The sequence below is a fragment of the Equus quagga genome, chromosome 9, assembly GCF_021613505.1.
Source record: "Equus quagga isolate Etosha38 chromosome 9, UCLA_HA_Equagga_1.0, whole genome shotgun sequence".
Classification (NCBI taxonomy): Eukaryota; Metazoa; Chordata; class Mammalia; order Perissodactyla; family Equidae; genus Equus; species Equus quagga.
The window spans coordinates 110,704,406-110,717,571 of NC_060275.1; positions in this window are offsets into that span (position 1 = coordinate 110,704,406).

Genomic DNA, 13,166 nt, shown 5'->3' on the forward strand with positions numbered 1-13,166 from the left:
CGCTGAAGCGGCTCACGCAAACTTTACCACGTGGCGACTCAGCGGCCCCTATCTTTCAGATCTTGATTTCATTTCCTTCGGATATACACCCAGAAGTGGAACTGCTGGGTCATGTAGTGATTCTATTTTTAATTTTGAGTCACTTTCATACTGTTTTCCATAGTGGCTGCACCAATTTACACCCCACCAACAGTGCACAAGGGTTCCCTTTCCTCCACCTTCTCACCAATATTTGTTGTCTTTTGTCTTTTTGATGACAGCCATTTTAACAGATGTGAAGGGATATCTCATTGTGGTTTTGATTTGCATTTCTCTGGTGATTAGTGATATTGAGCACGTTTTCATGTACCTGTTGACCATTTGTATGTCTTCTTTAAAAAAATGTCTATTCAGTTCCTCTGCCCATTTTTTAATCAGATTGTTTTTTGCTATTGAGTTGTATGAGTTCTTTATGTATTTTGGATATTAACTCCTTATCTGATGTATGATTTGCAAATATTTTCTCCCATTCTGTAGGTTGCCTTTTCATTTTGTTGATGGTTTTCTTTGCTGCGCAGAAGTTTTTTAGTTTGATGTAGTACCACTTGTTTATTTTTGCTTTTGTTGCCTTTGGTTTTGGTGTCAAATCCAAAATATCCTTGTCAGTATCAACATCAAGGAACTTACCTCTAAGTTTTTTTCTAGGAATTTTATGGTTTCAAGTTTTATGTTCAAGTCTTTAATCCATTTTGAGTTGGTTTTTATGTATGGTGCAAGATAGGGGTACAGTTTCATCCTTTTGCATGTGGCTGTCCAATTTTCCCAACACCATTTGTCGAAGGGACTATCCTTTCCTCATTGTATATAAGCCTTTCAAAAATAAAGAGGTTTTTTTTATAATAAATATATTTTAGCCTCAAATTTACAAATCAACAATCTTTAAAGCAACCATTAAAGTAGATATTTTGCTATTTTTTTTTACAGAGAAAACTTCTCTTCTTCCTTATTAAACAGTCTTAGGAAGAAATTCAGCTTTATGATAAGATATGCAACAAGTATATATACATATTTAATTTAAATTTTATGACAATATATAAAATATTGGGTAACTATCATATCTATCTTTTATAACAAAATGACTAAGTCAAGGCTTGACTTCTCAAAGCACTTGTTTCAACAATCTCCTATTTCTTCAGGATTATTTATTAACAACCATTAGGCTAACTAGAAATGACAGACTGCTTCTCCTGGTTTTCTGTACAAGGCAAAATTAAAGAATGTAGGCATATAATTTTCCAATTCTCAACTCATTGTTAAAAATTATGTTTTCCAGAAAATAGCATGTGTATGTGTATAAAAATGTCACTATCACTAACACAGCAAAAGAGATACTGTCATAGAAATCCACATTGATTTTAGAGATAAACAATCTTACATTTAACATCTAACAGAGCTACTTAGTTTCTGAAAGGAAAGTCATATTCTATAAGTGTCTATTTAGCAAGCAAAGCAGGACATCATATATTTTCTATAAATTATTAAACTTTTCATTTGCATAATATTACCCATATATCAACTACAAACAGAATACCAAGCTTACATATAGGTTTGCTTTTTTCACTCGTCTAGATAGAACATCATTTGGAGACAACTCCTGTAAGATACCCACACCCCTCCTCTTCTGCACCAGAAACTCCTGGCATAAAATTCTGTGCTCTGATGCTCCTGTCCCTTTCCCAACTCTGCCTCTTTCTTTCATGTATAAGCCCCCTACCAACTTCAAAAGAATGTAGATGAATCTTTCTGGGAAATAGAGAAGAGTGAGATCAAGTCCGAGGTCACTGGGGAATTTCCTGGAATAGCAAGTAGAACATGGAAGGGAGAATTAAAACATCATTTCTAAGCAACAGTTTATGGAAAGGAGGAAATGTGTAAGTTAGCAGGCACTGCCAAATCTCATTTATAAAAACTTAATCAGTCACTTATAATCAAGTAAAGACTGAAGGAAAGTTTACCTTTGCATTGTGCATGCAAAAATGGACTTAACCAGCAAAAGGATAGAACGAACAAGACTGGAAGACATTTAAGAGGCGAATCTCTTTCAAGCACATCAGTAGCATCCACTTTTTCGTACAGCAAACGTTCTGTACCAGTAAGTGGAGCATGCCAGTGACCAGCTTTGCTTACCTGCTGCTTTGATATGTAAATCATGAATCAACCCCCATTATTCATTCATTAAAGCAGGATCTCAACAAAGCAATGATCTGTTATTGTGTAATCTTGACCTCTTATCTAAACAATATTCAATCAAATTCAAAACTCATGAAATCTAAATCTTTTTAATAGAGGTATTAATAACAGTATAAACTTTTTTTTTAAATACTGATTTTTTTTTTTAAGATTTTATTTTTTTCCTTTTTCTCCCCACAGCCCCCCAGTACATAGTTGTATATTCTTCGTTGTGGGTCTTTCTAGTTGTGGCATGTGGGACGCTGCCTCAGCGTGGTTTGATGAGCAGTGCCATGTCCGCACCCAGGATTTGAACCAACGAAACACTGGGCCGCCTGCAGCGGAGCTCGTGAACTTAACCATTCGGCCACGGGGCCAGCCCCAATAACAGTATAAACTTTTTATGAAATTCTTAGAAATACTCTTTAAGATCACCTGAATAATACATCTGATTGTAAAAACATTCAAAAATAATTAGAAGTGTAATAAGAAAGGTAAAAACTCATCTAAAACTACACAATCTTATGGTTTTAGTGGAAAATCTGCATAAGTCCTGATATGAATTTGTACATATTCATCATTCATTCCATTGATGTAATACGTATACATTTCACAGCAAAAATCTTAATGTGTTTGATTATTGTGTGCTGCCCTTCACACTTCTTGAAGTGTTAAATAACATATTACCTTTCTAAAATCTAAAACCTACAGAATTTTGAAATACATCTGGTCCCAGTGATTTCAGATAAAGGATCATGGAGCGATAGATGATTAGATATAAATTTTACATAACTGTGTAGGGGAGGAAGACATTTCCTCTTCCCAAATGGGGGTTCGTCTGGCCGGCGAACAAATTAAATTCACATGAGACAGAATAGCAAGAGAAAATTAAACAAAGCTTTATGACGAACCATGGCCTGGGGCCTTTCGTCCCGAAGGAAGAAAGGGCACTGAAGAAGTGGGGTGCACAGAGTGGTTATACCCCCCAAACAGGGTGTTTCACATGTGATTGAAATGTCCCTCCCACAATAGTCACAAGATTGCCCTGTCGGCACAGTGCTTGGTGGACACAGCAGGTAGTGGTCTGCTATCTCGGTGGGCATAGCAGGAGGCAAGTCGATTGTCTGGAGCTGGGCGGTCACAGGTGAGTGCAGCAATCAGTTCATTCCCTAAAGAAAGATGCTTAATCCTTAAAGAAATGCCAATGTTGGGAGGGGGAGGGAAGTCACCTTCTGTAAGCTAAAAAATATAAAAATAAACACTAAATTTGTATATATTTTATCTTGAAATATGTTTACTAAAAGAACAAAGTGTGCATTTTACTATAAAAACTAAACCTATTCCTTCTATAATTAGTTTTATTTTTGTATTCTGAAAAATAGAAAAATGTTAACATTAATTTAAGAGATTTTTTTAGCACTCAAAAATCCAGTCACAAACTCGCATTATTTATTTTTAGCAATAATAATTTGCTAACATCATGGATTAGGCTGAATCATCATGTCCTTCATTAGAATGAAATTCAGGTTCAGTAATAAGCATTAAAACCAATTAAATCAGTACACCCGGCAAATAGTAACACCTGTGTTGACTCATTGAATTTGCTTGTTGTAACATTACTTGCTACAAAGGCATAGGATTGGAATTTGGACATTAAAATTGCTTACCTACTGCCACTCCAAATGAACCAAATCTGCCTATCTTTACTCTTCCAATTTTAAATAGAATGTCGATATACTTGACACTCAAGCTAATCTTTATTTTCAATTAGCAAATATTATTCCTTAATATGATTGTATGTTTTCTGCTTAAGAATAATACTCCTCTAATTTAGACAGAGCCACGTACCCACATTTTTTTAATTCGTCAGATTATTTTTTAATAGTTGACTCAGTCATTTCACAGTTTTTTGATTTCAATGTCAAATTGATCTTCAGATAAACTATTCACATTTTTCTTGCCAAAAGCTGGTAGAGTGTGGGACCACTTAGGTCCTATCAAATTGCCCAACACAGAATTTGATCAAACTTTTATAAAATTTGCCAATATAATTGCTATAATCTATCCCATGTATCTTATTACAATAGTATAATGTATATAATATAATATTAATTATATTTAATGTAATTTAAATAGCTTACAATTTAATATCATAATCTACATTTTACCGGTTTATAAAATATTTACATATTTAATATTTGATTTATCTTGTCACTATAATGTATATTTAATCACTTGTTAGAAAATTTGAAAATAAAACTGGTTTATGCTACTTTTGTATTCCTTCTATGGTGAATTTGTTGTGAATATTTTCCTTGTATGCTTTGCCTGGTAGGTTATTATTTTTCTAGTGCTTTATGCTTTGTCTCTTTTCTCAGGCTTTGGCCTGAACTATAGTTGGTGAGTTTGAGGACCTCAAACTTTTTTGTGTGTGTGTGTGAGGGAAATTCACTCTGAACTAACATCTGTTGCCCAGCCTCCTCATTTTTTGCGTTGCGTTTTTCTTTTTTTTTTTGCTTTGATAAGATTAGCCCTGAGCTACCATCAGTGCCAATCTTCCTCTACTTTGTATGTGGGATGCCTCCATGGCACGGCTTGATGAGTGGAGTAGGTCCACACCCGGGATCCAAACCTGCAAACCTGTGCCACTGAAGCGGGGCACATGCAAATTACTCAGCCATGGGGCTGGCCCCCCTTTTTTACCTTTTGGACTTGTGGTTTTAGAAATTTAATTATAAGCTTTTTCTACATTCCAAAGCTTAAAAAAGAATCCTACCTCAAAAATGCTAGCAGTTTCATAATTTTGATATAAATTAAAATTCATCTGAAATCTGTCGTGGTATGGGCAGGAGGCAGGGGTTCATTTTACACTCAGATGGTCTCAGCACTGTTCATTAAACAATTTGACCTTTCCGTAACTGGCAATCAATGGTGTGATCACGCTGCCTCGGTTCTGTATGTATACGTCAGCTAGTCACTGGGCTTCTTCATTTTGTCAAGTCACAGAAACCAATAGACATTAGATTGAGACTACATTAAATTTCATGCTTTTAACACAAGTTTGAGTAATAGTTAAGGCATTGCTATAGCAAACTGTGCTGTAATTCCTCTAGATTCAAGAGTTCTCTCTGGCCTTATTTCCCATTTCACTTAATGTGTCATGCTTTTGTCTAAAAAGTTTCATCAGAAAGGTTTATACGGATTTCAGTAGCTGGCAGCTATATTGAAGATTCTGCCTCCTTTTACTGGTGTTTGATGCTGACAGTTTTAAGTCTTACCCCTCCCTCTACTCTTTGCCTCCCAAACCTGGGCAAGCTGATAAGAAAGCCTCAGGTTTCAGCTGGAGATTCAAACCACACAAGCCCCTCCCCACCCAGAGGAACCTCACCCGGACCCCAGCCCCTCCTCACAATAAAATCTTAGGGCAGTCTACTTTCCTTCCTCTCTTAAGACATTGTGTATTCTCTTGAGAGGTTGGTCCTGCTCTCCTCAGAGATATCAATTACGTAAGTAATAACGCTTTACGTAACTGCCTCTGCAAGTTGAACGAAAGAACAGCGTATCCCAAACCACGTCATGCCGGCAATACCATGTCCTCCTAGACCTTCTCAAAGGAGTGGCCTTTCAGTATTCCTCACTCCCACGTGGTGGTTACACTTCTACAAGATAGCGCCACCAGTCCTCACTTCTTCCTTGATGTCCTACTATTATCCTTCATATTACTGACTAAATCCTTCTGTTTCCCTTTGGCCACTTCTATTTTGATCTTTGTATTTTTATTTATTTATTTATTTATTTATTTTTAGCTAAGGAAGATTCACCCTGAGCTAACATCCACTGCCGATCTTCCTCTTTTTGTCTGTGAGCCGCTGCCACACCGTGGCCACTGACAGACAAATTGCATAGCTCCGCCCCTGGGAACCAAACCCCGGCTGCCAGAACAGAGTGCACTGAACTTAACCACTAGGCCACCAGGGCTGCCCTGCTCTTTGTATTTCTGGCATATCAATACTGTACCATTTGTTCTGCTTCTGGAAACAACTTTCTCCATCTTCAAGCAAGGTACTCCACATGTTCCAGTCAACTTGCACTCTTCTTTGTTTTTTGCAGGGAAAGTTTCACCCTGAGCTAAGTAACATCAGTTGTCAATCTTCCTCTCTTGTTTTTCCTCCCCAAAGTCCCAATGCATGGTTGTATACCCTAATTGTAGTCCTTCCTTTATTTTTATTTTGGAGTGACTTACCACCGTCTTAACATAAAATGAGTAAAGCACCTCGTGTTTGAAATACTTGGACACACCAAAGGCTTACACCACAAAGTTAAATGCCTTCCCAGATTAACCCTATCTATTTTAAGGTGACCACTCCTTGGACCCAGAGAATTCCTATCAGCACAGTCAAGATAGTGCTAATTTCCCTATAGTAGGCAGATCAGTAGATATCCAGCTTCATTTGTATTTTCAGTTTTGATGTTAGACACTTCTCCCAAAACAAATGACTTACCTTCTTAAATTGGGGATTTTCTTTCATCACATTCCCCTCGCCTTACATATATTAACGTTGCTTTCTTAAGATGCTGTTTGTAAAGCAATTTTTGACAATGGCCCAAGATTCTAAATTCTTAATCATCTGTCTACTTTTGTTTTAACTCATTTTCAGATGCACCCTCAGGTACACTTAGCCCTGAACACACATCTAAACACATTCACACAGAAAAATAATGGACTATAGACCTAAACTCCCCAGTGGAAAACCCCTGCTCTGGTCAACCTGTGCTGGAACACGTGGCGTGGTAAGGGTACCTGCATACTGCACATAGCTGGTGTGAAGATTACACTAACAGCAGACAGAGCTGAAGCCTGTAATCTACAGATCTTTCTCGTAGAAGTCACTGCTCTCAAACGCAGGACTGTTTTGCTAGTCACAGAGCTTTAGGTCCAGGTTTCTTTTTCTATCTTTTGTTTTCACTTGCTCCGTGTTTGGAGACGTACGATGGGAGGTAGAGAAATCCTTCTTCTGGGGGATGTCCTAGGTGGGACTTCACGCCATGTGAAGAGGGAAGGGCCTGAGTGGACCTCCTTAATTGTGGAGAAGGATATCCTTTCTCCATCTTCCAGGATTGAGGATTCCCAAAGAGACAGACAGATGAAGACAGCAGACACCAGGTAGAAGCCTGAAGTTTTAAAAAACCTAGTGCAGCACGCTGAGAAATCCAATCCCTACCTTGACTTAGGAATGAGAAGTAAGAGCGTCTGGACTCCCTCTAATGGTTCACAGTCCGCTAGAATTGGACAGAACATAGATGCGCAGCCAGTGAGCTTGAGATCTACTTGCAAGACAAACATAGATGTATAGCAAGTCACTTTAGAACAGGATTTGTAGTATTTTTATGACAAATATTTTCTATATTTTTCTCCTGCTTGAACTGTTCTGGAAAATGCAGGCATTTGGGTAGACCCGTTATGATTTACTCATCTGCTACTTGGTTAATGTTAAGAACCTAATAAAAGCAAAGAAAACATAAAAAGGAACTCATTCCTGCATATCGTATGTTTTCCTCTTGCAGTATGCTCTTTGCTCATCTTGCAAATTACGTATTTGCTGTTGGGTCTCATGACTTTACTCTGAATTTCTCCGTAGTGGGACAGGGCAAACAAAACCCTTGGTGTATGTTGCTCTGGTACATCTGCTCTTTTTTGAAAAGACTTAGCTATAAATAAGGAGACCAAGCACCATTCCCCTTCAAATCTCATCTTTTTTTTTCCACCATCTTTTTTTTTGCTGCACTAAGAGAAGCTGTCCTTAAAATGACACAGGTGTAAATATATCAAGATATGAATCACACAAACATATCCAAGAAAATGCCCATTAACTTTGCTTATCCAGTCTCTTTCTCAAAGTCTATCTAATATGTTCCATTTCAGAAGTTCACATAAGGTGTGAATCATATTCAAAAGAAATTGCATTGTTACAGAAAGCTTTATTCAGATATATAGAAACACATTTCAAAGAAGAATGGTGTATTAAAAGACCATAATGGTAAGATATAAATGGCGGAAGAATTGAAGCTCTCTTAAAATGAAATAGAAATATTTTTAATGAAATAGTTCGTGAACTAGTAAATAAAACTGAGCAGGTAGGATTATTCTCCTAACTGAAAATAAATATAACCTGATCAAAAAAAACCCAAAAACAAAAAACAAAAGCTGGAAGGAAAGAGAGGAAATTGAATCCATTCAGAAACAACTTATACTGTAAGAAATGTTTTATACTTTTTGTAAACATGGCCAAAATTACCTTTCTAGTTGGCTAAAGAAAAGGAAAAAGAGGTTTCTTGATTTCAAAGTAAGTATAAAAACATTTTATGGAACAGTTTCAGAGAACTATCTCCTATCTAAGACTTTTGACATTTTTGATATGTAGCAATTAACATTTCATCATCTATAAAACAATTAAAATAAACTCCAAGAAAAAATTGCAAAAACATGTTGCCTTGGTGCTGAATTTCAGCATACAAATTAATGAGGAATAAAACTCATAATATTGTACAAAACACAAGAAATCACAATTTTAATATTAAATAGGGAATATTATCATATTTCAGTAACAAACACAATGTTTGACTGAATTTATTCTCATGGTAGTACCATCTCATTCTATAATAAGTGGAATGATAAGAATTTTTGTTGACAAACTTGTCACATCTTAAGGCTGCTTGACTTGGTTCATTGATGGTTTCTGAAACTTTTCACAATTACACTTTAATATGCCCAAAACACATTCACATGGTGGCAGTAAAGTTATCAGCAGCAAAATTTTAATATAGCAAAATCAAACACCTTAAACACTGCACTGTGGAATTTTTGTAATAGTGATACTTAGAAACAACCTAACTGCCCACGAGTGGTATTTTTAATTGAAATATTGCATACCCATAAAATGAATGACTATGCATCTATAAAAATAGTAATGTGTGCATGTTTATCAAATTAGAAAATATGTACAATAGGTCAAGTGAAAAAGGAGGGATTTCTTCCTTGCATTTTTGCTACTTGCTGGCTAACGGGTGCCTAACTGGTGGGTATCCTAATAAAGTCCATATTTATGTCTCTTCATAGGCATTTCCATGTGGCCTTTTGGCTGCCCTACTTCAGATCAAGGTATTTGTACTATTTTGCTTGGGTTTCCTTGACAAAATAGCATAGATTGGGTGGCTTAAACAACAGAAATGTATTGTCTTACAGTTCTGGAGGTTATAAGCCCAAGATCAAGGTGTTGGCAGGTTCAGTTTCCCTGAGGCCTCTCTCGTTGCTTGCAGATGGTCTTCTCCCTGTGTGTTCACGTGTTTCCTCATGTGGGTACCTTCCTAATGTCTCTTGATGTATCCAAATTTCCTCTGCTTACAAGGACACCAGTCAGATTGGATGAGGGCCTATCTATATGATCTCATTGAAACTCAATTACCTCCTTAAAAGCCATATCTCCAAATACAGTCACATTCTGATGTCCTGGGAGTTAAATTTTCAATATATGAATTTTGGGGGAAGACAAGTCAACCCATAACAATGTTATATTGGAAATTCAGACTATGAATCTTGTGATGACATCAGGATATTGTAGATGCAGTCAGTGAGCTAGCTTGTTACTTCAACCAAGGCTTCACATGTCCTTGTCTCTCTCATAATCACTGACTCAGAACATGACTTGTCAGAGCTGCTGTTTCTGGCAGTGGTGTTAGCATTTCCTGGCCTACCTTCAAGGATCAGCCTGTAGCCCCTGCTTTCATACAAGGAGCCTGGCCCTCCATGCCCTTGGCATGTGGCGTGCTTCTGATTCTCATTGCACTTACATTGCAGCTGCCAAAGACTTTAATACACACGCCTGTTTCCATTCCTTGAGCTTGATGTGCCTAAGGTGTGAACCTGGGCTAATGATTCATCTTTTGAATTATTACAAGGCTATCATGTTTGTAACCAGAGCTATGTCTACTTGAATGTTGTATTTTTCATAATTTATCCATCCTTTCAATATGACTGGAGCGGCGTGTTCAGAGAGACTGGGCACATTGCCTCTAAATTCCATTTTGACATAAATTCAGACACTGCTGTTCCTGCAACAGATTACTTTTATAATTTCATTTCTGTTATACTGTGGGTGCACAAACACTAATTATTTCCCTTTTTTTCCATTTTTCCCTTTTTTCCCTATTTGTCCCTTTTTTCCATTTTCCTCCTCTCCCATATTAATCGAATCCCCAATTTATAGCTATCACTCCACTTTCCAGAATAAGTGAAACATTCAATAGATTATATCCTGAATGCTAAGTACTGTTCAAAGGCTGCTATCTCTTCGTAAATTTAATGCTTACAAAAGTCTGAAATAGTACTGTTATTGTGTCCCCATTTAATAGTTGAGGAAATTGAAGAAAAGTGATTTGCCCAAATTCACAGAGCTAGCAGTGACAAAGCCAAGATAAACTCAATCTGCTTTCACGATCCTTGCTAGGGTACATGATTACATACTACCTTGTTTTTCCTTCTCTCTCTTGTAGTAAGATATGTCCATATGCTCATATGTTTGTCAATGAGATGTAAGCAAAGACAGAAAATGTCAGACTCTGGAAAATTGTTATAGAAAAGACTATCAAATTACCCTTCTCTCTTTTCTTCGTTTCCTCCACCTCCATGCTGGCTGGAATGTGTTTATGATAACCAGACCTGAAGAACCTATTGGGTCCATGAGTTGATGTTGAGAATGGAGGCCATCTTTGACATGGACATTTGAGCAACAGGGAGCAAGATTCTGAGACCCCTAGGATTTCTTGGAACAGAGATCCCATAATAAACCCTGGACTGCCAAACTCAAGGTCTCTACAAGAAAGAAAAATACACATCTAAATTTTTAAGCTACAATTGTTTATTGTAGGGAGGGTCCTTGTAACTATCTGACAAACCCAATTCTTAATGGTATATATTGAGTCTTCCAAACAAGTTTAATTGTTGAATATATTTAAATGCATAAAACGTGGAAAGAATCCAAACGGGTCACTTTAAGAATGTTATTTATGAGAATATGAAGTAATCCTATCATACACACTGTGGAAACTTGATTAATAAATTATTGGTCAAAATCTGAAAATGAAGCTCTTTCCTGACTTAGAAAACACAAGCCTCACTGTGTTCACTGTGTCTTTTTTTTTTTTTTTTCACCTTATTTAATGTTTGCAGTTGAGGTGGAAGCAAGTAACTGGAGAGCTGCTTGGAAGGGATCCTAGCAACTACTATGGGAAAATGCACCTCTCTGGAGAAAAAGCCAAACTAATACAATAATTTTATCATCACACATAATGGTGTGCCAACAAATGCTGTCTTAAATTAGTATAGCATAAACATGATAGTTACAGGAGTAAACTCCAGACAACTGAAACCAGAAAATTCAGTTGATCAAAACAGTGTTATAAATAGAAAATTCATATGAGACAGTAAATTTCAAAAAGCTATTAAAATAGAAATTGTGGCATAAACTATGATATTATTTATGAAAATAAAGAGGATCGAATTGTAAAATCAGATGGAGATCAACCAGAAATCTTAACTTCTAATTGTACTAAAATTTAAAGGATATATGCAAACATCAAGCTCAGGGAAAATAAGATCTTAAGACCATCAGAGGCAGATCTCCAAAACTGTCAGTTTTTTCCCACATTAAGATGACTTTTTGTTTCAAATTTAACACATGAGGTCCCTTCTGAGTACTATATGTTGGAGACATTGCTCATCCACAAAAAAGAGATCTTTTGGTTTTAGAGTTTCTCTGTTTCATATTTTTTTACTTATATCCTTAACTAGAATAGCGTTCACTCTCTAGTCAGTCATGCTCCATAATCCATAAATTTCAGTTTCATTTTCAATAAGAAGTGTAGACAGATCAGGAGCATCCTGCATAACGACTCCTCGTTATCTTTCTGCTAGTGAGAACCATAGCATGTTGACTTGGGCAGGAACATTATCATAGGGCATTTGCTCAAAGTGACCACTTGTTCCCAGGAGTCCTTGTTAGAAAGAATGGTAAAAAGTCCACAATTATTATGCCTTATTATTTTCTTATCATGGCAAAAAAAAGGTAAATAAAACTCAGCTATTCACAATGGCTAAATGGATTATATCCTATGAAAATATAAGTGACCAATGCTTAAGCACAGAAAAGATCTTGTCAACAATATGCATCGAGATAGTCTCTGCCAATACAGGCAATTTTGTAAAACACTGGAGTCCTGGATAGAAATCTAATCAGCCCTGAAACCTTGACTAACTTACATAGTCTTTACTTTCCTCAACTGAAAATGGACAGCTTAAACTAATTTAGGAGTTTTTCAACCTGTGTTTGGCAGAGCTCTATATTTTCCTAGAGGGATGTCAGTTTCTGTCTTCTGTTTCACTAAGCAAATCAGTTCTACTTTGATAAATTTTATTTTGGGGCTCTCAGTAAGATTATACAGAGGAAAAAACATTTTGAAGAAAAACAGAAAAGTAAACCAAAAATACTCAATAGAAAAGTAACTATCTCTTTCAGCTCAAAAAACTATCATTTCTAGGAATGTATTTTACTCAAAATTAAACAAAAAAAATATAACGAAATTTGGTTACATAGAACAAACTAAAACTTGATATTTTAATTTTTAAGAATTAAAGCCAATTATCTAAGTATTTAACAGTTTTGCCTTTTAAAATGTGTTTTCTTTTAAACCACTAAAATTATAAATCTCTGTGTATCTATTTCTATCTCTCTCACTCTCTCTCGCTCTCTCTCTTTCTTTCTATGCCTTTCCAAATAAAAGCATGAAAGAACACATGGACATTTTGTTAAGCAAACACAATAGCCTAAGCTTGAGGGACAGCCAACAAACTTCAGTTGGGAATTTATAATATAATAAAGATTATTATCAGTTTATATATCCAC